Below are 25,021 nucleotides of genomic sequence, written 5' to 3' on the forward strand. Positions count from 1 at the left end.
AAAACTGGCACCAGCTCTGCAATGGAGGCGTTTGCATATAGGGGTCAAACCTGTTCTTATCTGCAAGTCTGGGCTGGACACCTGAGTGGATTTACCTGGTTTCTGCCTTTACTCTGAGTATACAGTAGTGACCTTTAATTTCACACCTGCATGGGGAAAGAAAGAAAACCAGAAATGAGGAAGAAATACACCCGAACAATTCTGTACATCAACAAGGAAAGTATGATTCTGAAATCTGGCCAGGGGTTTCAAAAGAGTGTGAAATGTTTAGTCTGTACATGGTCAATTCATTTTCTTTGCACTATTACCTATAAAAGATAGTCTCAACCAATGAACCATCAGCTATATGTTGTCTGCAGAGTTCCACCATCAGAGGAGTGAACATCTCTGTTCACTCTTGAATGTTCTTAAGAACTTGGATTTTAAGACCAAAGAGGACCATTAAATCATTTTATCTGATAGACTGAGTAACTTAAGCCAGAGAATTTAATTTCTGATGTGTGCATTATTCCAGTATCTTGTCTACTGAATTGCTCCTTTCAGAAGGTGCCTGTTCTTGCTTTTAAGCCCTCTAAGGTGCAAATCTGTTGTTTCCCTCAATCACTACCAGAGGTTAACATTCATCAGTGTTAGCAGTCAGGGTCCTTTTCCACTCTTATCATTAGCAATCTCATTGTGCCTTTTGCTTTCATTTGTGTCTTTATTTTCTGCTGTTCTGCTACCCCCACAGTAGTGGTGCCTCCTTTTTCTCTGAGGAAATGTGCCTGTCTGTGGCTGCTGTGAGTTTACCTTTATGGAGCTGTGGTGTTTCCTGTGCACACAAGTACACTGCAGGTGTAAACATAGCAATTTGCACACCCAGCTGAATGAACTGGGCAGCCTTTACCCCCCAGCTCAGCCCAGTGCTCCCACAGGCCCCCCTTGATCCCAGCCAGCTGGGTCATCTCTAGTGCAGCTTCCACTTGGGTCTGAACCGGCCCCACTGGCCTTTTGCCTTTACTGGTTGGTGAGAACTGTATTTATTAACACCATCAAGGTCTGCCTCCCTCTTGTCCATGAAGCACCAAAATCACGGAGCGGTGGGTGCTGGAACAGACCTCTGGAGCTCACTGGTCCAGCCCTACTGCTGTGGGAGGGTCAGCTGGAGCAGGTTGCTCAGGGCTGTGCTCAGTCAGGTCTTTAATATCTCCAAAGATGAGACTCCACAACCCCTCTGAGCAACACACACCAGTGACTGACCACCCCAATGGTAACAAACCCCAACACTAAGCACAGAACAGGCCTTGGAGCAGTCAGTAGTTGTTATTCATGAGGTGGCAGCCACAGCTGGGGCCTGTTACTGGTGCCAAGGGGGGACCACTCACCTGAGGCAGGGACAGTAAATGCAGTAGGAAACAGTGGCCAAGAACATGCTGAAGGTCCAACGTTTTACACTATCATGTTATTTGGACCTGTGGGAGCCATCCCTTAACCTCTCACTCCCAGGTTTCACAACAGCTAAGCTCTCTTGCTGCTTTTTGAAATGTACACACACAAATCAGACCCAGCTGTTTGAAAATGCTGCTTATCTTCTATGCTTCTCTCTATGAAAGTTCTAAAAATTGGTGTTATGAACATCAGTGATGTTAAAGAAATTCCTTTTTCAGACTTAGAAATTGCTTTCTTGCCTGCCAACAAGTGTCTGGTGAGATGAATTATTGGAACTCAGTCTGCTGGAAAGAAGAGACACCTTTGCTGATAGGGACAAGCCAGATTGCTTCGTAAAAAAAGGATCCACCTTGTTAGAATTCTGTGAAGAAAATTGCCTCTTCTTATAGTGACAACTTTTACTACAAAGATTTCCTTTTTTATCTGCAGTTCTTTTTCTACGCTCTATAAACCAGCACCTTGTTCAGTATGCCTGCCCTGGAGTGCTACTATGCAACTCGTGGAAGGAAATGTTCACATGTTTAAAAAACTAAATAAAAAAACTCATTGCACTTCTGCTACACAAAACCTGTAGCTTATACAGGGCCCTAAAACAGCTCCCAGGAAGATCTTCACTCTTTGTTCACTTTGCTCTTTTGGTTTAACAAGCAAATGGAGGATGTGTGCAGAATCTCTCCCATTCCCTTTACACCAGCACACAGGACACCTTATCTCTGTGTTTCTTATATCTGGCTGGAGGAGAGATTCAACTCATCTCCAGACTCCCCCTGTGCAGGCCCTCAGTGCTCACAGGCATTCCAGCTTTCCCTGGGAAAGCCCTCTTAGCCTCTCCTTCTCACAGGCACTGTCTCAGCTCTGGCTAACAGCCACAGTGCCAGGCTGGAGTGCAAACTGGTGGTGGTGGAGTGAGGGTTTCTGGGGATTGTAGCTCAACCCACTCATGTATTTCACATGCTTTGCTCTTTCTCATTCCTTTTCTCTTTGAACATGGCACGGAGCAGTATTCAGCAGCACTGGGCAGTATTCAGAGGCTGTCACCACCTGGGAGCAGAGGTTCCAGACACAGCTCCCTGTGCCACAGCTGCTCTGTTTCCAGGCACCAGCAGAATCCCAGAGACAGGAAACATTGGCTCGGCCTCTGAAGCAAAGCAGCAATTTCCAAGTGGACTACGGCTCTGTTCCTACACATCTCCAGGACCTGCACAGAGGGCAGTGTCCACCACTGAGCTGGGGCTGTGACCCTGCCTGTCCCTCAGCCACTGCAAGTCTCAGCAGGAGGCTGTGCTCAGCAAACAGCTCAGTGCCTGCCCTGACACAGGACACAACAGCACTGCTGATACAGTTAGAGTTGTATGGATCTAGAATGTGATTTGCACTGAGAACATTGCCTGGATATGCAGGTTTTACTTGTCTCCATCCAGTATCATGCATCTGTTTTTATGACTATTCTCTTAGTTTGAACGTAGACGTAAAACATTTAAGAAGGTCATGTCTACCAAGACAGCAAAGTGACCCTAAGACTTCTTCAGCTTACCTGGTGTGCCATTTGTGATGATTACACACTGCAAGGGCCAAGATGCAGGCAGAGTCCAGGCTGGGTTGGCACATACGCATACCTATGGCACACATGCCCATGTGCTGCAGGCACACATGCTCAGACAAGTCTATAAAGACAGAGGAGCTGGAATAACTGAAAGCCACACTCTGCCCACTTGAGGTTGGCAGGTTTTCTAGTCAGGTGATCAAAGCAGGCTCCAGCATGACTTTCCAAACTGCTCCAGCAAAAAACCCTGCCCAAAATATAATTTGTATATTGCCAGGTAAGGATAGGATGGTATGTGAAAAGTGCTAGTGTCCTAGCATCAGCCAGCCCTAGCGGGGTTTTCCTAAAAGGACCAGAGGATAGATGACTTTCATGTTGAGGCTTCTGAATTTTCTATTCAGCAGGGTTTTTGTGCAATACAAAACCTCAGCAAAGCATATTAAAGCATCTTGCCCTCTTGGGCAAGCTAGAAGTGTTTGACCAAGCATGAAAACTCAACTCAAGCAATGTGTCTCAGTGAAGGAACATCAGGGTAAACCATTTGAAAAAAATATCTTTAAGCCAACCCACCTCTCTTTATGCTCTCTTTATGTCCACACCTGCTCCTGGGACAATGCATCCTTCTCCAGCAATGTCATTGTCCCTCAAACCAAACCCTGTCCATGATTTCTTTAGGAAAACTTGAAAGGAAAGCCCACACTCGATCTGCAGAGCGGTGCTGGCCCACACAGATGTGGCTGTGGGGTTCTTCCTCATGTGCAGTCTGCCCAGTTCTCAATCTGGGCACCTGTGCAGGTGAAGGTACTGGGGCAGCTGTTTGCCCTCTCTGCATTCTGCCAGGGATGGCTGGGTTTGGTCACATCAGTGCTCAGTGGTTTTGTGCCTGAGCTGTCCCTGTGCGGGGTGAGCAGGGCACGGCAGGCAAGGCAGGATCGCACTTACACCCAGTCCCCACTGGGGCACTGCTGCTGGTTTGTTTTATCATCTTTGCTGTATTGCAGTTGTTAGTGTCTACCTGTAACACTTCATAACTAAATATCACAAGCCAAATAATGCAGGGCTAAACAGAGTAGAAATGATGACTAGCACATTTCAAACATCTCTCCAGAACCACTCCAATATATTTCCTGTGAAGGAGTTTGGACATGTCAACTTTTCTGTGAATGGACAAAGAAAATGTCACACTGAGGGGGAAGAAGAAGGGATGGCTTTATTTTATTCCCATTCTCTTTAAGCCTGATTCAAATGTGTTTAAAGGAAAATGGAATGCTGAAATGAATTCCTGAAAGAGAGATGAATGAATGGTACATGCAACAAAACCACTGAAACATGCAAAACATGCTCACTACTCACTCTGTCTAGACATAACATGTGTTCTTTGTTTATAAACAAGACAATATTTACACATTAAAATTCAATTGGTTTATGTAACTAGTCACTCCGAGCAATAAATAAACCCATAGTTTCCTGTTAATCCTTATTGCTGAATCCAAATAAAGTGATTTATAGTGTACTGCATGCCACAGTCACAATATGCTGTGTACTTTAATGCTGATATTTTATACATCTTTCTGTGTGAGCCTTCCCTTCAGACTTTTCAAGAACATTTATTTCTTCATCTGCATAAGAAGAGCCAGTCTCAAAGCAGCATCTACCCTGGCTGCCGGAGCTTTCACACAGAAACAGGCAGAACTGCAACATAAAAAGCTGCTACAATGCAAAGAAGAAGCTGGGTGAGAAGGGAGGAAGATAGGAGAGCTTGGAGGAGAGTCAGAGGGCAGCTGGAAGTGCCTGTTGACTGGGCAGAAATGCCCTTTGCAACACTAAAAATCAGAAATGTTCTTCTATCAGCCTAAAACTCAATGATCAACACTAAAATTTGGATGTTACTTGGGACTGACATTTCTGAGCACCTATTTAAACACCAGCAAAATTAAATTTAAATTAACAGCAAAACTGTTGTTCACTTATTAGCTGAGATTTCACACAACATCACATTTCAGATGCTATTTCACACTCAGAGGACTCTAAAGAAGAAGGACATCCCTCTCAGTTGTTTTGATTGACACCTGCCTTGTCGTGAGTGAGATGGTTCATAGCAGACTCCCACCCCTCTCCTCCTGCTTCTGTGACTCGCCTGCAATTCCAGCCCTCCTCCAGACCAGTGATGAGCACAGACCATAAGCAAATCCAGCCGGGACACTTGATAACTCGCTCAGCTGATCAGGTTACACATTTTGCCTACTCTTCTTCTTGAACTGCCAGCTTGAAATACCAGCCTAAAACGCTCTTGAGATTTTTTTTTTTGATGAAAACCCAGGTCAATATGTGACATTCATCACATCACTGCAATTTTTACAAACTAATCAATGGGGGGTGGAGTCTGTAATTTTATTTAACAATTGCAGACAATGTGTTTGTTCAAAAAGAGGTGGCAGATCTACCTGCAATCAGCTGCTCCTACTGCAGAGGGAAGGGCTGCCTCTGCGCCCGAGGACCATCACAGTGCCAACAGCTCCTGCATCCCTGGCACATCAGCCTCTCCTCCCAGTTCTGTGCCACCTGCAAACCTGCTCAGGGTATGCGCTGCCTTTCACACCAGTGCAAAACTGCCCCATCCCTGGGGAGTGTGGGAAAGCTGCCCCATCCCTGGGGAGTGTGGGAAAGCTGCTCTGTCCCTGGAGGGTGTGGGAAAGCTGCCCCATCCATGGGAGGTGTGGGAAAGCTGCCCTGTCCCTGGGGGTGTGGGAAAGCTGCCCCATCCATGGGAGGTGTGGGAAAGCTGCCCTGTCCCTGGGGGGTGTGGGAAAGCTGCTCTGTCCCTGGGAGGTGAGGTCAGAGCTGCCCTGTTCACCAGCAAGAGGAAGTTCAGGTCCTTGCATTCCATATGGTGCTTTTGCTTTACCTGTTAAGCTGACTTTATCTCAACCCACCAGTTTTCTCACTTTTACCCTCCCCATCCTGCTCCGGGGCCTGAGCAGGTAAAACCAGAACAGCTGCAGCAATCTTGAAGACAAATTGTGCCATTTTCTGGGCAAAAATGGGATAGGGTCTACCAAGGAAAGGTGTTTACCAAGGAAAGGAAGGGACAGAACTAGCTGAAGGAGTTCTTTCTTTTGCTGAAATAACTGATGTGATTTTCTCTGTAAAAATCATTGATGGCTTCAGCAATGGTAAGAAAATAATTTTCTTTTCTTTCCTAGAATTCTTTTTATGCTAAGTTCTTTAACAATGTTGTTTAGGAAACATTAAATTTTATTTTCTTTTGTAACTTCCAATGCCCTTAATTAAAACAATTTCATAAGTTCTTTTCACTGAGAATTTTTTTCCAGAGGGAACATAAGCAAATGTAACGAGACAAGAATATCTGTGTCTCTTTATGTTTGTAATAATGTGGGCTTCTATAAGGAAAGAAAAACAACATAATTTCACACTCAGTGTGACACTGCTCCTGCTCCTTGCATGGCTGACTTATGATAGAATTGAACACTGGAGTATGTGTTACAAATTTGGAAATCAAATATTTTGCTTGAAATTTGTTTCCGAAAGAGAATTGGGAATTTAAGTTTTATTTTATGTTCACAAATATTCACTAGTCCACCAAAGCAAAATCAAAGGTAGGCAAAATAGCTGGAATCAATCTTTCATTCGGTTCTAAATGTGTGTTCTTTTTTGGTTTTTCCCCTCTATACTTTGTTAGAGCTTCTAAATAAGACTGGAGGCAAAAATTACTAATTTATTTCCCAAGATCATGAAACATAGACTGAAAAATGTCTTAAAAACTTCATATACCTCATTCGTCATGTTAAAGTTCTACTTGGAATGGTTGATGGAGGCCTGACTAGCGATGGAAGGATGTTCAGTAAGTGACAATGAAAAACTCCCTACATGACAAGCAGGAGGCGAGGGGCTCTCTGAGCCCCAGCACCTCCTGGCCCCCTGAGCTCTGACACGGGTGCTGGACTGGCCAAGTGCTGTGACAGCAGCCCCTGGTGTCAGCCTGGGCAGGCAGGAATCCTCAGAACTTTGGGCACGAGGGAATCCTCAGAACTTTGGGCACGAGGGAGGGAAGGGAGCCATGTCAGCACCACGGGAGCACTGCGTTTCCTTGAGCTTGTCTGGAAGGCCACACTAGCACATCTCTAGAGTAACTCAGGATCTAAAGGAGGTCACAGCCAGTTGCTGCCTGTGTGGGCAAGACTTTGGTGCTGCAGAATGGCTGGGCCTTGGGAGAAAAATGCAGGAATTCAGCAGACGATGTATCACTGTGTGTCCCACAGGGCCATTGATCTTCAGTTAAGACATGAATAATGCAGTGAAAGGTTTTTTTGCTGACCAGGCAATTTCTTCAACTCCCCCTTCTGAAGTCTGTTTCTGGGCTCTGGGTAAGAAGGAAAGTATTTGCGGGCTGGCAAGATTCAGGAGTTAGTTCTGTTTGCACAGAGTGTAACATATCAAAAGCACCTCACAGATGAAGTGAGGTGAAGCCAAACTAAGGAAATAGAAATAGAGATGATTTAAAGCCTTTTAACGACAGGCTACTCTGAAATGAAAGTGGGTTTCACCAATTTGTCTCATTTAAGTAGCAGTGCAACCAGCCAAATCCAGGTCACTGGCCCCATTGCCCTTTAACCAGCGTTGTTGGTTCTCTGCCAACAACACCACACTTGCTTTTGCAGTTCCTTTGGCTTACAGAATTTGAAAAGGCATGTTTGGGAATTAGTGAAAAGCTGTTAAAAAAACAACACTCAAGGAGTAATGGATAAAAACCCAAATGTAAAAAGATTGGCACAAAAGAGAGTGAAAAAAATCAATTTTGAAGGTCTTTACTTAATATTTTTTACATTCTTTTTTACCTGCTTCTCAGTAGTTCAAAGTTGTTAAGAATGAATATATTTCAAACATTCTGTAACACCACAACTTACCTCACTGCTGCCAGCCTTGTACGTTGTTAAAGGAAAACAAGCTTTCTGATTCTAACCAGACAACTGTAAAAATTCATAATAAAGAACACACTGGGAATGTTAGGTATTGAAATGGCCTTCATGTTTTTGTTATAATTTTCACTGGATCTACCAAAATTGGATATTTTTTATTCTATGACTGCGGGTTTCAAAAAGGTGGCCACTGCATGTGTGTGTGTTTATAAGCGTGTGTCTCTGGGGACGTGGGGGTGTACACATACAAGGAATCATAAGGGAGTGAATTAAAGAAATGGAAAATTCCTCTCTCTCAATCCTCCAGATCCATAGATAAATCTTTCCAGAAGACAGCCATGCTGACAACTGAAATCTTACCAATAATTTCTCTGGAGCACTATTTGACTGGAGTCATAAAGGCTAGACCTTTATGTTAGCGATTAATAAAAGGGTCCCCTGCATTAATGCATCAGAGAGAAGCTTTCCCTCATCCCCAGACGTGCCTGGAGAGGAGCTTGGCATGGCTCAGGGCAGGCGAGCAGCCTGACGCCAAGGAGGTGAAGCTGGTCACCACATCTCTCAGGACTCTGCCCATGGGTACATGGTGCCAGCCAGGACAGAGCTCCATGAGGACAGAGAGAGCTCTCAGGTGGCTCCAAAGGCTGGCTCTCCCATGGACTCACTGCAGCAGGGAGCTCAGCCCAGCCCTCAGCAGTGGGGCTGTGTGTGCCATGGGCTGGGCTCCTGCAGGGATGTGTCCCGAGGCTCCTCCTGGGTGTGTCCCAGCAGCAAAAGCCTGAGTTTGCCACGAGGTCTCAGCCTTGAATTTAGGATTACTTTAGGGCAATAATTTGCAGAGCAATAAAAAACAAGTCTGAGTCTACCTTAAAACGACACACTTTTATGTGTAATCATTTTGACCTGTGTCACTGATAAAAAAAGATTTATCTGAAAATCCTGAAGGCACTAAAGCTGTTGTGAGGAGATGATGAGCACACTGGTCAGTGGGATGAATGAACCTAGTCAGGCTATGAATAGCATCAGAAGGATATTATTAAATCAATGTTTGGGAATGCACAGGAGAAAGCAGGCTTCTGCTTAGCTTTCTAATATTCTCCCTGTTTCTGATTTCCCTGCCAAGAGAGCCAGAGGCAGATCTTTGCAAAGGATTTCCTGCAATTTTCTCTTAAAAAAGCAACTGTGTTTTACACATGCCATATGTGGCAGATAGTTTGGGGGTGAATACATGCATTGTAACCAAGAAAACACAAAAAAAACCACAAAACCCACCCAACCTATTTTTGTCTGGTTTCTTCCCATGCCCTTGGACTCTGAGAAATGTAGTCTGCTCTGTCCTTGGCATAGTAACTTTCTGGAGGAGGTGCTTAGCCGTTGTCTGTCTGTAACTGTTTCAGCAACTTCTCTTACTTTTACTTTCTTTTTATATGATGCTTTCCAGAGGTCACATTTTTATTTTCTTCTCAGAAATCCACTTCTCCCGCAACAGAAAACCTTTCCCTAAACCAAATATTAGTTTCTCTTGGATGTTTTATTATCCGTTCTCAGCCATTTGTTCTCTTTATACATGAAAACTGTAGAGCTGGTGAATACCAGCTACCACAGCGCAGATTAAGAGCATCACAACTGATTTTTTACAATGACTGCTGAGATAATAAAGAGTAAATTTACACCAACTAGTGAGAAAAGTGCTCTATATCTTCTCTTTTCTGATCTTACCATGGTCAGAGGAACAGCGAGAGACAGTGCCTGTCCTCCTGTCACTATAGAAAAGCCCCAAGTGTTCTGGTTTCTTCTGGAGCCAGACCCTGCTCTGTGGTGCCAAGCAATAGGAAAAGAGGTAACAGGCAGGAACTGATGTCCAGGAAGTTCCACCTGGACATGAGGAAGAACTTCTTTGCTGTGCAGTGACGGAGCACTGAACAGATTGTCCAAAGAGGGAGTGGAGTCTCCTCACTGGGGATATTCCAGAACTGTCTGGACACAATCCAGTGCCATGTACTCTGGAATGGCCCTGCTGGAGCAGAGAGGAACCAGAGGACCATTGTGGTCCCTTCCAGCCTGAACTATTCTGTGATTCTGTGAAGCTGCATCGGGGGGTATTCAAACACAAAGTTCCCTGCTCAGGCACTGACCACTGTCTCACAACCTCCACACACCACACTCCTCATGTCCCTGTGGCTGTTGTCCTTGCTGTGCCACAGAGACCTCGAGGAGATAGACCCAGCACCCTCTGGGAATAAGCACCAGTGCCTTCAGCCCCCTTGTTTCCTGGATAGCCAGTTCATCTCTTCTTTACTCCTTATCTTCCTTTCTTCTAATGGGGCTGGGGTTGATTTGCCGTGGTTTGTTAACTCATGAGAACAATAGGTATTGTAACTGTCTTGGCTATGAATGGGTCACAGACATCACCCCTCTATGAGGCTGGAAAGCCAAAGTCTGCAGGGCTGGCAGAGGGGCTGATGGCAGCTCTGCAATGTAAACACATCTCTGATACAAAGATGCTTTGCTGTAATGCAAAACAGACTGCGAGGGGATAGGTCCTGGGTTTGTGTAAAGCTCTTTTTCCTTTGAAATCAAGTTGTGTTCTCTATTCTTTCCAACAGTATATTTGACAGCATCAAAATTATTACAAGTAAAGCAGAATTTGAGTGGCTGAGGAAGTGATATACCACTTTTTGCAGATCTTTTCAGACCAGGGAACAGTGGATGAAACCCACTTCAAACTGATATCTTAGAGCTGAGCAGAGTGAAAGCCCCTGTATCTCCAGCACAATGTGGATGCAGAACAAAAGCTAAGTCTCCGACTGTTTACTGCTTCTGAGAATACCTTTCAAGTGAAAACAATTGTTCAAACAAACCTTGAGAAGAAACAAAGTGAACAGCTACATGAATAATGAATGACACCACACGAGTGTTACTGGTCTTCTGGATGGAGCCATTTGTTCTCGGAGCCCAAGTATTTGTGCTTCCAGTGTGGCTTACTCTATATTCCTTCAACTAGAGCTGATATTAAACTTGTTCACGCATGTCAGTGTGTGTCAGTACATTTTCCTCACAGCTTTTTTTAACTGTTCTGTTTATACAACTGCTTTCATGCTAGGATACAAACAGGAGTGTTCCTCAGTCATACTCATGTGACCAGGGAGCACTAAATGCGACAGAGTGATGTGAAGAGTAAAAAGATTTTTTCCCCTCTGTTGAACAGAAAAATATTTGTGTCTTCCTACTAGATGATTATTAGCTTTTCAGTCTTGCAAAGATTCCTCTTTTCTTCCTTACTTTGCTGTCAAAGTTTCCAAAGAGCCTGATCTGAGTGAGTGATGCTCTTTCCAAGTACGACAGGAGCACTGATTAGTGATTCATTATCCTGTCCTCAGGGGCTCAGGAGACAGCAACACACATTCCTGTGTTACAAGAGATCATATGCTAATTAACAGCATTATACATTTATGAACCAATTATCATATTTACACAGGACAAGTGCATCCTATTTTAATTATAATTTAAAGTCTCACTTGAATAAGCTGTGATTGAAGAAAAGCCCAGTGCACCCTATTAGCATTTTGCAAGTGGAATTCAAGACACTCGGCCAAGTGTGCTTTGTATTTTCCCTCCCTCGAACCATCCCTCCCTCGAACCATCTGCAGCATTAGCAGGATTGTGTCCTCACCTCTCAGCAAAGGGCTGACTGCCCCTGACTTAGTAAGTGCTTCTCACTTCCCCCAGGACATCCTCCCCAGCCTCTCCCTGCATGGCTGGGAACAGCCAGTAGAGCTGACAGTGCCCTCAAAGGCCTGACACATGGAAAATAAACACGGGCACCAAGCACCATAACACTGACAGTTTCCAAATACCGACTGTTTGTTGGCAGGGCAGTCTCTCTCTCTGTCCTCTCTCTGTTACCTAACAGCCATACAGGGATAGGAGGAAAACATCTAAGGGGAGAGGTGGACAAGGTGAGAATGGAGGAATGAAGTTGAGCCTGGGTAGAAAGGCGAGTAGGGGAAGGGTTTTGATTAATTTGTCTTTGTGAAAATTCTGGGTTAATTCTGGTGATCAGATATGTGGCACAGGACATTTGGGTTTTTTTAATTGTGGGTATTGCACTTGCAGGTTTTTGGAACAAAACAATATCTTCTGTGCTCTGCTGCCTTGCCCCCAGCAGAAGGGCAGATTTTTGTAAGGAGAAAGGGCTTGGAGATAACATTGTGCGAAAGCAGAGGTGAGTCTTTGCTTTAATGTCTTTTGTGGGAAGGAAACTCAGCTGCCTCTCCGAGCAGGTAGCAGCCCAGGTGCTGAATTCCCCTGCTGTGAGAGCACACACAGACTGGTATCTCCCACCCCTCGAGGGCGGGAGGGTCCTGGGGGGTGATCCCTGTCTCCATGTCTCATGCCTCTCCACGTTCTTTCTGAGCTGCACCAAAACACATTTCTTAAAGTTTTCAGGTTCTGTTCCAGCTCTTTTTATCAACAAACCAATTCAAAATATTTTCTCTTCTGACAGTGGTGTTCTACCTGTGTAACTTCCACAGCCACCTTCACTACCCTTCTAAAAGGAGTACAGATGAAAAATTTTTTTTAAAGTCTTTTAAAACAGCCAGAAATTAATCATTTGAACTGATAGTATCATGGGAAAGCCTGGAACACACATCTGTCTGGAAAATTCATGGGTACCTGAGAACAAGAAATCATATTTGGCTCTGGAATTTTTAATATTTGCTTCTTCTACTACTCCTTCTGCTGAAATATATTCTGTTACAGTTTTGTCAATTCCTGGATAAGGAATGGAGCAATACTTTAATCTTCTCTGAGGCAGACTGCATATTTTAAAAGCTCTATAAACATGAGTTTTCCAAAGAACAATCATTGTTCCTGTAGGCATTAATGTTACAAACCAAGTAATAAGGCTTCAAGCACTAATCAAAAAATCAGAATTGCAAGTTGGTAACAAACAACCTAAAGCCTAAATAGCTCTTAGCACTAAAAATAAATTCAGCCTTGTCTGGGATCTCCACAGAGCTTTGTACCTCCCAGACCATAAATATTTTTCCATTTCAGCTTTCAAATTAGTTACTGATTAGATACCTCAACATCTGTAGGAGAACCTTCCCTGGAAGAGGAAGCAAACTGGTTTGCCGAGGTTCTGTTTGATGAAGTTGAGAGGTACCTGCAGAGCAGATCTGCTTCCAAAAGCCAGCCCTGTCCATTTTCCTAGTTTATTACTGCAGTGTTTTCAGTGGAACCCGACAAATCTGTTCCACCAGCAGAGCTAAATCCGCTCCTCTCTGCCAGGCAGCAGCCGCTGGCTCCGGGCACACGGCCAAAGTGCCCAGCCCCTGCCCGGCCCAGCACAGCCCGGGAGCTCTGAGCCCAGCAGCCCTTGCAGAGGGCAGGGCTGGCAGTGAGCCGGGCTCTGGGGCTGCTGCAGATCCCTCTGGCTGCTGAAATGGTGTTTGCCACCTCAACCAGCACCGAGACCCTGCCCCTTGCACAGACCTGAGAATGATGTATCAGCTGTCCTACAACATCTCTCATTAAGCTGTTTCTTTTGGCAAAAGGAGGCCTTTGAAGGGATGGCAGGGTTCAGGGACTAACTTTTGTAACAGGGAGCTTTGGTTCAGAGCCCTGAGAAAGGTTACTGAGTAGGAAGTTTTTGAGAGAGTGAAACAGAAACAAAATCTTCAGACTGCCCTGTCTTAGGGGGAAAATTCTGCACAGTTGAGTCCTGCTGATACCACGACTCCGAGGGCACCGAGGTCCTGGCCTCTCTCTTTGTCCTCAGGCAGAGCTGTGGGCTGAGCTGTAGCCCTGATCATCTGTACTTAAAAAGCACTTTTGCTGGAATTTCCCAAAGCATAAAATTTCTGCTTGTAGCTGTATTTTAATTTGTTGTGGGATATCAGCTGTTCTCTTGTCAGAGTTTTTTGATCCATAACAAAGTCCCAAAAGCTGTGTTTTGTGCTGATGGTTTTTCAGATGGAATGGGATAATCCAGATTCTTCCTCTTGGCACCTCTTCCCTGAATTCCACCCCATTGCCCTAATCATCATCCCATGACACAGTGATGACTAAAAACACTAGAAATTTTTATTGAAATAGTTTCTGCTGGTGCCATTTGAACTGCATTTTAGCACTTTCTCAGACTACTCCAAATGAGCTGCATGAACATCACGTCACAAGCTGCGCAGTGCTGTTCTCAACTTGGGGCCAGAGCAGGCTGATGCCACTGTGATGTTTACTGACAAGCCAAAACGCATTCTGGAGACAAACACCATTGTTTCCTTCACAAATGAAAGCAGACATCCCTAAAGCTCTAGACACTCTCCAAAATGCCTGTTTAAAGTAAACGATAACAGGATTGCTTTCCACTAGCTTTGGGCAGCAGGATGTTCAAAGACATGTGATCTAAAAACCTGACTGCTTTATCTGGGACCTGGGGACAGGGCTCATTGAAGGCATGTATCAATGCCCAGCTCCCTACTGCTGTCCCAGACACTCACATGTGCCCACAGGGATGAGGTCGGAGCCTTCTGAGCATCTTGTCTGAGTGTGCTGCTACCAGGAAGACCTGAAGGGTGCCTGGAGAGCCATGTCCTTCACAGGACCTGCTCTCAAGAACCAGATCTCTCTTCTGAAATGCCCCAGATGACTGACACCTCATCCTGCTGGGAGCCAGCTCGAGACTGTGGGGTGGTCAGGAGGAGGCTTGGTCCCACCTACCTGGCCCCAGTGCAGTGAGGTCTGGCTCTGGACATATCTCTGGTTTCATCTGAGGCTCTGCTGGACACGTGACATCCCACACACCTGCACCTCACCCTGTACCTTCTGCTTCAGCACTGCTGGCTCTGTCCAGGAGGGACTTTGGACTTTGTGAGGATGCAGGTGAGGTCACTGTTACAGAACTTTCTCTGTATTCCCCAGGTATCCTGCAGCAGAGTCTCAAGCTTTAAGCCCAATTCAAGTGCTACAGTGGTAGGAACAGCTGGAGATGGGTGCCTCCGAGGAGGGACCCCAAACAAAGGAATCCCTGGCCTGTTATACCCTGACAGTCCCTGCACCCCATCCTCACCTGCTTCTCACACCCTGCACACAGCTCTTGGTTCAATGGTGATTTTTGGTCTGGGGTCTTCTCACACCTTAGTAGATTCTTTCTCTCTCTCCCAGTGGGCCAGTAGCTGTTTTGATCTGGTTGTGACTTCGTAACTTCCAGCTTACATAACTAAGAGCTCAAGACAAATTAAGTTCAGCCAAAGGTAAGTGTTAAGATAAATTCAGCCTAAGGCTTCAGTAACTTTAGCTTCTCATGTTAAGTAAAACTACTCAGACAGAAAAATACAATTAACAGAATTCAGCTGGCTTGAATTAACCTACAGCAGCCACTCAGAAGCCCATTGGACACGTTCACACACTGGAAGGCATCTGGAACCCCCTGTCCCACACGGATCAGCACACAGCAAGAAGAGCAGCTCTCCAGAGCAACACTGCAGGAGGAAGGACAAGACCACTGGCAAGCGAGTAATTAACATCTACTGGTTTCTAGTTCAGGTTAGTTTGAGAGGAGATCATCTGACTTCTGGTTTCACTCCTGCTGGGACCAATATGATGAAACTGAAACAAAGTAGAAAATATGCACATCTTAAGTGGAAAGGAATTCATTCCTGAGACCGATAAAACAGAACCATAATAAACATTTAGGGAAAACATTAAAATCCATTGAATTTCCCTTCTCTATATGAAAGACAAGGAATTTAAAACACCAGTTTGAATTCATTTTGAGTCAATTCACATTCAGAAAATGTACTTTGGCTTTCCTCATGTGGAGGCAGTTAATGAATCTAACCCCAGAGCTATATATTATCAGTTCCCTAGTTATCACAATAACCTCAGACCAGTAACCCTCATTACCTGTACTGCTCGCCTCATCTTGTTCAATTAGGCACAGATAAATAAATGGAAAAGAACTGAAATTATTTATTTGGTAGGACAGTGTTTCTCTCCCTTATCCAGGTAGAGTTCTCCAAAATTATTTCCAAGAAATCTATCAGAGTGGTTGTTTGGTGTCTTTTGGTGGGAAATCCACACTCAGACACCCCCAACCATGCACGAACACCCCACATTCACTGCCCTCAGCACAGACACTTAAAGCAGTGGGTCCATGAAGTGACTCCTGCTTTCAGAAGCACCCACGTCCCCAGCATAGAGAGGGATGATATGAAGGCTCCTCCATGGACACATGTGACATCTGCAGAGGGCAACCCCAGGGACAGAGCTCTGAGAAAAGGGAGGCAGAGCATTTCACAAAAATTATTCCCTCATCAACAGATATTTCAAACCCATGAAATAGAAAGACATTCCTCACAAATGGCTAGATAAAGAAATGGGAAATGTGGTGCCTTTGAACAGAAATGCATTCACATGGATAATCAGATTGCAGAGATATCAGGCTAGGCACTTACTTTATGGTATCTCTATTTCTTTTCTGGCACAGATATAAAGATTTTCACAGCTCTTTTCAACAGAGGAAATGTGAGCTGCCTGCTCTCACTAATCCAATTGCTTGCTCGTATAATCACATTGTAAAGAGGCCAGTAATGCTGTAAAAGCAGGGGAGAGAGAGGAAAAAAATCCAGACCAGCTTCTCCCTCTGTCTCACTGCTCAAAGTGTAAATGTCACTCTTTTTATGTGTGCAAATAAATGAAGGAATGAATCTTGCACATCCTTTAGAACATGAATTCATTATGCATCACTGAGGGCACACGTTTCTCACTAGAAGTGTGTTATGTGATCTGGAGCAGACACTGAAGGGGTTTCCATGTGATGTCACAGCCTGGTGCCCACCAAGTATAACATTGCACATCTTTGGGAAGAAACAGGGGATTCCAAAGCCAGAGGAAGAGTCCCTTCTTGGCTTCGGGGTAGCACAGTCAGAAGCAGCACCAGGATGTGGAGCAGAGCTGCCCTGCTCTGGCTTGCACCCTGCTGCAGGATCCCAGTGTGGATGAGCTGTTGTGGACTAGAGAGTGCCCAAGAGCTGAGAGAAAGGTGGCTGACAGAGGGCAGGTTTGGGTTTGCCTTTCTGAAATCTCATTTCTGTATTTACTCGTTCTTTTATAAAACAGCCAGGAGGTTTAGGCATTACCACGAGGCAAAACACTGAATTTACACATAACAGGAATGGCCTGTGTAATTTTGCAAAGAGGAGGATAATATTTTAAAATGTTTTGATCTGTCCTTCAGCATTTTGATATCTCTTCTACAGAAGTCTACAGGGAAGTTCAAGGCAATATTATCACAAACTGTTTCTCCACAGGGGCCTATTACTTTATTCTTCCAGATTCCTTAGGAGTTTTTCAAGGCTGTCAGTCTCATCTTATATACTTCAGGCCTTTCCCTTCTCCTGTCTCTAAGACCACTGAATATGTTGTCTGAAACACCAGCCTTAACTCCTTCCCTACAACAGCACTGACCTACTGGCTTCATTCCCTTCAGTTTGCTTCTCCCATATTTTCTAGCAATCTCTTCCAAACTAATAGTGCACCTTCTGGTCCATTTTGCTCTTTCCTCTTTAGTCCCTGTACACTGCTAGCTCAGAAGTGCAGCTTCCAGCTCACCCTGGTCTCACCCTTGCTGTGTGAGCTCTGCTTGGACTTCCTTTAGTCCCAAACACAAACTGGGAGCTGTTCTCAGCCCACCCGGTCCTGCCTTCTCCTCCCCAGTGCTGACAGATGGAGGGCAGAGAGTGCAAGGAGAGGCAGAGTGACCACTTCCCTGTCCTTCACAGGGACTGGGGGCAGAAAGGCCCTTCCCACCAGGAAAAATGAACAATCTCACATAGGAACACTCTTACGGTGGTAAAAGATGGGGATGGGAGTTTCCTTCCTTCCCCATGGAAGCCTCTCTGGTCAGCTACCCTAATGGCTGAGGAAGCTGGAATTTAGATGATGGGGCTTTAATCGGGACTTTTAAGGATAGCAGATAAAAAAGAAATAACAAATCTTCGCTACTCTGAAGCATAATATTAACCACAAAAGACAAGACAAAGCAGGTGATTTCCAGTTTGGTAGTGCTAAGTCTAACAAAGGCCAAAGCAAGTGTTCTTTTGTGATCCCATCCTTTTATGCCTCCCCAGTTCCCAGACAAGCCACTGCATATATTTTTACATTTCAATGCCAGTGGGAGAGGTTTTATAGGGAAACACTTCAGAAGATAGACCTTCTCTCTGAGATTTCCTGTATTTCCTTTCCCTGCTACAGCCTGAGTAAACTGATACTCCCACCAATTGGCTGTCCCTTCTACTGGGGTGGTGGTGATGACAGGTACCACACAGTGTGCTAATCATTCCATGATGCACTGTAATTAATTATTTCTAAAACTAATACGCAATTGTGCCAAAGGAAATGAATGGTCTTCAGAATAGATTTTGAGACTACTCTAGTTTACTCAACAGTCAAATTAAGATGTTGTTAGAGTTTATACTTAACAGGGAATTCTCAGTGTGCTTTCAAATTGTCATTATTTGTTGTGAACTGAAGCTTGAAAAAAATCCAGAAATTTCCTTCTTAATGGCTTTGGTCTTTTCCATTTGACAAATATTGATTTTTCCCTTCTTTCCTTTGGCGAAGAAAGCAAAGTCGTGTTACTGGTACTAGAGAAATTCAGGCCAGAGGCTAGACCTCCTGGTCACTCTAAAATCCTCTGCAGCTCCCTGACCAGCAAAACAAAACCTTTCCCATGTGAGGAATTTGCCTCTAGGAGACTTCTGACCTTTTTCCTTTACTGTGATGGTTCTTTCTGCTTCGGGGCACAGACGGGCACCTCTGCAGCTCCTCAGCAGTGAAACCAATGTGGGCTCCGCTCCTGCCACAGCCCGAGGGGAGCATTCACCTGCACAGAATGTGCAGAAGGTCCTGCCTGGAGCACTCACTGCCCAGGGGGAGCATTCACCTGCACAGAATGTGCAGAAGGTCCTGCCTGGAGCACTCACTGCCCGGGGGGAGCATTCACCTGTACAGAATGTGCAGAAGGTCCTGCCTGGAGCACTCACTGCCCGAGGGGAGCATTCACCTGCACGGAATGCAGAAGGTCCTGCCTGGAGCACTCACTGCCCGAGGGGAGCATTCACCTGTACAGAATGTGCAGAAGGTCCTGCCTGGAGCACTCACTGCCTGAGGGGAGCATTCAATTGCACAGAATGTGCAGAAGGTCCTGCCTGGAGCACTCACTGCCCGGGGGGAGCATTTACCTGTACAGAATGTGCAGAAGGTCCTGCCTGGAGCACTCACTGCCCGAGGGGAGCATTTACCTGTACAGAATGTGCAGAAGGTCCTGCCTGGAGCACTCACTGCCCGAGGGGAGCATTCACCTGCACGGAATGCAGAAGGTTCTGCCTGCAGGGGCGAGGCTGGCAGTGCCTCTGCACATCCCACTGCCCATGCTGAGGTTGGCAGGAGGCACCATCCCAGCTCCAGGTGAGACCAGCCCTCGAGCACTGGTGCTGTTCCAGTGTCTGCCCTGTCCTGGAGCACCCCGGGATTTCCAGAGGAGCCCTGGCTGCCCAAGGTCGCTGAGTCTGCATCCCTCTCCCTCAGAACAGGGCCACAGCGGATACCCTTCAGTCACTACCAGTGTTGTGGGTGTCTCCAACACCAACTAGGTCCCAGCTCAAGCCTTGGGGCATAAAGATCTCCACCTGCTGCACTGGTTTTGCTTGGTTTTTAATCTTCATCAGAGTGTGTCTGGAGGTTCCTCTTATCTCCATGAACACCTGATCTCCTGTAGCTCATGCAAGTTTTGGCCTTATTGAGAACTCACAGCAATGAGTCTCACCAGCTAGTAGTGTGGAAAAGCACCTCCCTGGCTTTGTTTTGCTTGTTTTCCTCTCACCCTTGTTCAGTGACAGACCTTCTGTTTTCTGCTCCATGCTAAAAGGTGTGCGGGCACCTACAATTTGATTTCACAACACTGCTCGTTACTTCTTATCAAGTCTCCCACTTAATCACTTCCTCTAACAATAAATCCAAGCCATCTGGCCCTGCAGATCCTGTAGATTCTGTCCAAGCATTTAGTCATTTTCAGAGCTCATCTCCGAATCCAGCCATTCCGTCTATGTCCTTTCTGAGACACAGTGACCTGAGCTGAACACATTATTTCAGGTGAGCGTGTAACACTGATTTATTTGACAGCTTTCCAATACTTCCAGTGTTATTTTATCCTGTTTCCTCTGCATTCTAATGATTCTTGCTCCTTAGAAAGCAGCTACATGTTGAGTCTTTGAGCTTTCCCAGTGATGCAAAGACCTTTTTTTCTGGGTTGTTGCAGTTAATTTAGAACCTAGCCAGCAGTATAAATTGTTCTCATTAATTCCTCTGTGCAAATTACTTTGCATATGTCAAAACTGAATTTTGCTTGTCATCTTGTTATCCTTTCACTTCACCATATTTTTGTACCCTTTGAAGATCATCACAGGCACCTCTGGTCTTGATTACCTAAATAATTTTTGTACAATTTATATTTCTTGCCTCTCCACTATTAATTTCCTCTTGCAAAATGTGTGTATGTTTATGTGTATGCAAATTAAGGACCCACATCCCCTTTAGGAATTTAGATCCATCGCTCCCCAGACCTTCTGCAGTGGCATCCATTCCCCTGTCCATTGCAAGATCAAGAGTGGTTTAGGGACCAGATCTGAACTGCAAGGGCAGATTTAAAATCCACTTTGCCTCATGTATTGAGAAGGATTCTGACTTTGCTTTTTGTAGCCATATTTTTCAAAGGTGGAGCAACTCCAAATTTAGCCAAGGAGCTCCTTGACTTATTTCTATCCATGCCCAGACCACTGTTTTCAGAGACAGGCATTATAACCTGCAGCTGGGCAGGGCTCAGGAATGCCCCACCACCTTAGTGCCAGTCACCAGCTGGGACCTGCCTGAGGCACAGCTCCAGACACGCCCCGGTGCCTGGGCTGAGGGAGCTGAGCTCTGCCAGCCCCCGGCTGTGGGCGGTGACACCGTCCCAGCACAGGGACGGTCACCAGGAGCTCAGAGCAGCACAGGGCTGGGCTCAGCACCCCCCTGTGTGCAGCTGTGCCAGAGCACCAACTGCTCCAGGACCCGTGTGCTGAGCAGGGCCGAGTGTGCCAGGGCAGGCACCACAGGGACTGTGCTCCCTGCTGTGGGTCCACGGAGTATTGCTGGCAGCACTAAAAATAGGAATCAGTAATGGGCACAGGAGCAATTCACCCTCTCCCATTTGCACAATTTAATTACCACTGACTCGCAGGGGTTCAGAGATTCTGTTATGCTGCACAAAGCAGCAGAGCACACAGAAAATTTCACCCTTAAAGACAAGAACATCCATACACTGAGTGGTAGGACTGGGACAGCCCAACCACCACTTTATCTGCAAAACGCTCAGGTCATTTGTTATGCAAACTGATTTAACAGACAAGAAAACACAAGTTTTTACTCAAAAATTTCCTTTTACCTTTTTCTGTAGCTGATTCTTCTTTAGATGCTACTCAAATTGCAAATTCTGCAGCTCAATTTGTGACTTACCTCTGGAGAGGTCTCCGGTTAACACAGTAATGACTGCTTTTAGTTGTGTGATTAACCCTTGCCTTAGGTGAAACAGTCATCTAGTTTTTTGAACTTCACACATGGCATAAATTCATGTAAATTAGGACACAACTTTTTTGCTGTCCATACACCGACAATTTCACAAGTCACCTTAACACATTTGCTGTGAGGTTAAGATACACAGGCCATCCACATTTTGGTAAGAAACTAAACCAGCTTCCAAAGTGTGATGGCCAGCATCAGTTCCCCAATGGGTGGGACAGAGACTGGTAGATGGTGGAGGCAAGGGGCCAGGTCCTGCTGCTGTGAGTAACCCACCCACCTCAATACCCCAGAGTACGGAATGAGGTTATCCCAAACTGGGTTATCTCCTGGAATTCATATTCCTCAGATACAAGTGCTGATGCAGTCGGCTGCCTGGTGGAGCTGAATGTTATTTATCTGCACTTGGTCTTTCCCAAGGCCACTGACAGAAAGATAGATAGAAAAACATTTATTCTCTCTGTGGCCTGTATCATTTTTGTGTAATGCCATCTGATCCCCCAGCTGTCTGTCACTGAGCACTGAGATTGATGGGAGCTGCTGAAAGAGGAGAATAAAGCTGACAAAAATAGCGAACTTCACAGTAATCTGTGTTTGCTTGTTCCCAAACCTCACCAACGCTATTCCCTATTCCCTTTCACTCAGTAATGCTGTTCCCTGACACCTGGATTACCCTGCCTTGCCCATTCCATGCTATGCAGGCCTGGATCTTCCCAGCACCCATACACACAAATAAACATACCAACCATCGCAAAACACTGGGTTTCACTCAAAGGGCCGCTGCTCTTTAGTCAGTCCTGGTTTAGGTCAGAGGATGATGTGGCTTAAACTCATCAATAAAGCTCATGGAAGGGGACAACTCAGCAGCACACGGGGGAATCCACCTCCTCCAGGGCCTGCTGAGATGGTGGGGGGTTCCAAGAGAGCACACCAGGCAAGGCAGACTCCACAGGCAAGTGTCTGTTGGATGTTGGAGAACAATGAGAAATATATCAAAAAAGGCTCTAAAAGACATCTATACACATCCAGGTTCATAAGATGTTAGCCAAAACACCAATATTCATACAAGAGCTCCATACCTCTGACTAACTGCTTTGCTAACTAATCTTTCTTCAGGGTAAAAAAGAAAAATCATCCTACATTTCCTGGCATCAAAGCAACTGATTAAAAATATTTTCCACATTATAGCTGACATTGATTAGCTTAGCTCTGATGAGATTTCACTGCCTGAAAAAGAAATCCCTCAAAAGGCTGGAGAAAACCTCTTTATTAATGCTTTTCTGTGATTACATAATATATATCTGTAACCACTCTATATTACTTGAGAAGAAATTATATTATGTTTAAATGACACTTGCTGAGATGGCAGTAAAACTGTCATGTAAAGTGCCAGTATAACTGCTCCAATAAGTCACATTTAGCTTTAAAAAACTGTCCAGCCTTATCTATATTTTATTAAAACAGGAAGACAGAGTGCCAGCTGCAAAGGCTGTAACCGTGTGAGAATCCTCTGGAGTAACAACCACACAGAGCTCCAAAGCACAGAATGGGAGCAGAGGGAGGAGTTGTTTCCCAAAGTGCACATCCTGTGGGTTTAATCCCAACACCAGCACTGGAGAGTCCCCAGGGCCAGGGATCCACCAGATCTGCACCAGGACACAGGGGGGTCCAAGGGGCCAGGGACCCCCAGCACTGGGACACAGGAGGGTCTGAGGGGCCAGGGACCCCCAGCACTGGGACACAGGAGGGTCTGAGGGGCCAGGGACCCCCAGCACTGGGACACAGGGGGGTCCAAGGGGCCAGGGACCCCCAGCACTGGCACTGGGACACAGGGGGGTCCAAGGGGCCAGGGACCCCCAGCACTGGCACTGGGACACAGGGGGGTCCAAGGGGCCAGGGACACCCAGCACTGGGACACAGGGGGGTCTGAGGGGCCAGGGACCCCCAGCACTGGTGCCAGTGGGGCTGTGCTGGGTTGTCCTCAGGGAGATGCTGCCGCTCAGGGATCAGCTGGAGAGAAAAGGGCACTGCTGTTCCCTGCAGTGTGACCAGTTACTCTAACAGACATTCTGTAGTAATTTCAGTACCTCTCAAAGGACCTCTGAAAAAACCTGTGGAACCTTTCCAGGTAGTTCTTGTATTTCCCCACTAATAGCACTGAGTTTATTCTCCGCAGCTGAGGACAGCCAGACTTCTTACTGCATCTCACAAGTTTACTTTTAATTTTTCATCTGTAGCTCTTTTTTCTTCTGACTGTATGTCAGTCTTCCTTAATACTAGAGATGGACGTGGGAAGCCATTAGAATGAATTTAAAATGCATCCTGTGGAGTTTCTCAGCCTGCATTTGTACAGTTTTATCTCTATATATGTCCTGTCTGTTTTTATTATATCATACAGTAAATTACAGTAAATTTTAATTATTTTCATCAAAAAAGTTAGAAGTGTTCTGAGAAAAAAAAACCAAGGAACGGGTTATACCGTTTTTACAGTGTCTATTTTCCTAATTTATTGCATAATTGGAAATCTTTAAAGTTGTTTGCCAGGCCCTCTGAATTCCCTTTCCACCATTAAGTTTAACAGACTGCTGAATGATTTCCATATATCAATATTGTCTGTGACTATGGGGTAGAGAATGTTAAGGAATTAATAGCATATGAAATTTTGTCACTTGTGATGCTGCAAATGTTAAGCTGTGCCACTGAAATTGCACTTTAAGCAGTATGAGATTAATGCCATTTGTCATAAATGTCCTGCTTTTTAAATGTTACGTAAAATGTGTTTCCAGGCATACAAAGAAAGAAGGCTGGGAATAAAAGCTGATTTACTAGGCTGTTGTTACTAGATTGTGCAGTGGGATTGTCTTTATCTTTCCTTTACAGTTAAAACACCTCTGACTGTACAAGATTTCTGCAGATGATTCCAAAAATAGGCACACATATATTGTACACAGTGTATGTATTTTATATGTCTGTAAATAAAATATATAACATAATAGTACATCAATATGTAATATATACATATAATGTTCACTGTATGTACATGAAAATAGAATTTTCAGTATTCATTAACTATGTGCCAAGATGTCCCCAAAAGGTGGGTCATGTTGGGAGAATAAACATATTTCAAATACTAATAACTCGGAAGCAATTAAAAGTTAATTAGAGGAGAGGATCAAAACTACCCATTTTTAATAGTAAGTACAGTCATGCAAAGCTGTGAAAGGGATGCTGCACTGATACAATCACAGGCTGATTTTCAGAGCTTAAATATTCTAGCAGATAGTTTGGGTAAAGGCTTACTGTGCAAGGACACAGAAGCTTTTAAAAAAACATATTTCAATCATGTTTCCTAAACAAGGAAAGGGTAACACTTGCTTTAAGCAAAATTAGCAACCCAAATGATTTATCCAAAATGAACATCAGCATTTAGTACCAGTATACTCTGTGCAGTTTTGGGCACCACAGTATAAGAAAGATATAAAGCTATTAAATA

The 25,021-nt window shown here is 45.0% G+C and overlaps 2 long non-coding RNA genes across 4 annotated transcripts; one reads left to right on the top strand and one right to left on the bottom strand.

Annotated features, from left to right (window-relative positions):
• Positions 1 to 5,420: 5,420 nt before the first annotated feature.
• Positions 5,421 to 21,292, top strand: LOC135416520 (uncharacterized). 3 transcript variants are annotated; one of them, XR_010431617.1, is made up of 4 exons: positions 5,421 to 6,144; positions 10,593 to 10,938; positions 12,025 to 12,133; positions 14,424 to 16,628. It is a non-coding gene; the product is annotated as an uncharacterized LOC135416520 (long non-coding RNA). The 3 variants fall into 3 exon arrangements; XR_010431618.1 differs by lacking the exon at positions 14,424 to 16,628 and adding an exon at positions 18,720 to 21,292 and having other exon boundaries at positions 5,422 to 6,144; XR_010431616.1 differs by having other exon boundaries at positions 5,452 to 6,144; positions 12,025 to 16,628.
• On the bottom strand, positions 13,977 to 23,244 carry LOC135416521 (uncharacterized). The gene is made up of 2 exons (XR_010431619.1): positions 22,275 to 23,244; positions 13,977 to 15,519 (listed from the first exon to the last, which is right to left on the bottom strand). It is a non-coding gene; the product is annotated as an uncharacterized LOC135416521 (long non-coding RNA).
• Between the last annotated feature and the right edge of the window lie 1,777 nt (positions 23,245 to 25,021).

This window comes from Pseudopipra pipra, chromosome 6, assembly GCF_036250125.1.
Source record: "Pseudopipra pipra isolate bDixPip1 chromosome 6, bDixPip1.hap1, whole genome shotgun sequence".
Taxonomy (NCBI): Eukaryota; Metazoa; Chordata; class Aves; order Passeriformes; family Pipridae; genus Pseudopipra; species Pseudopipra pipra.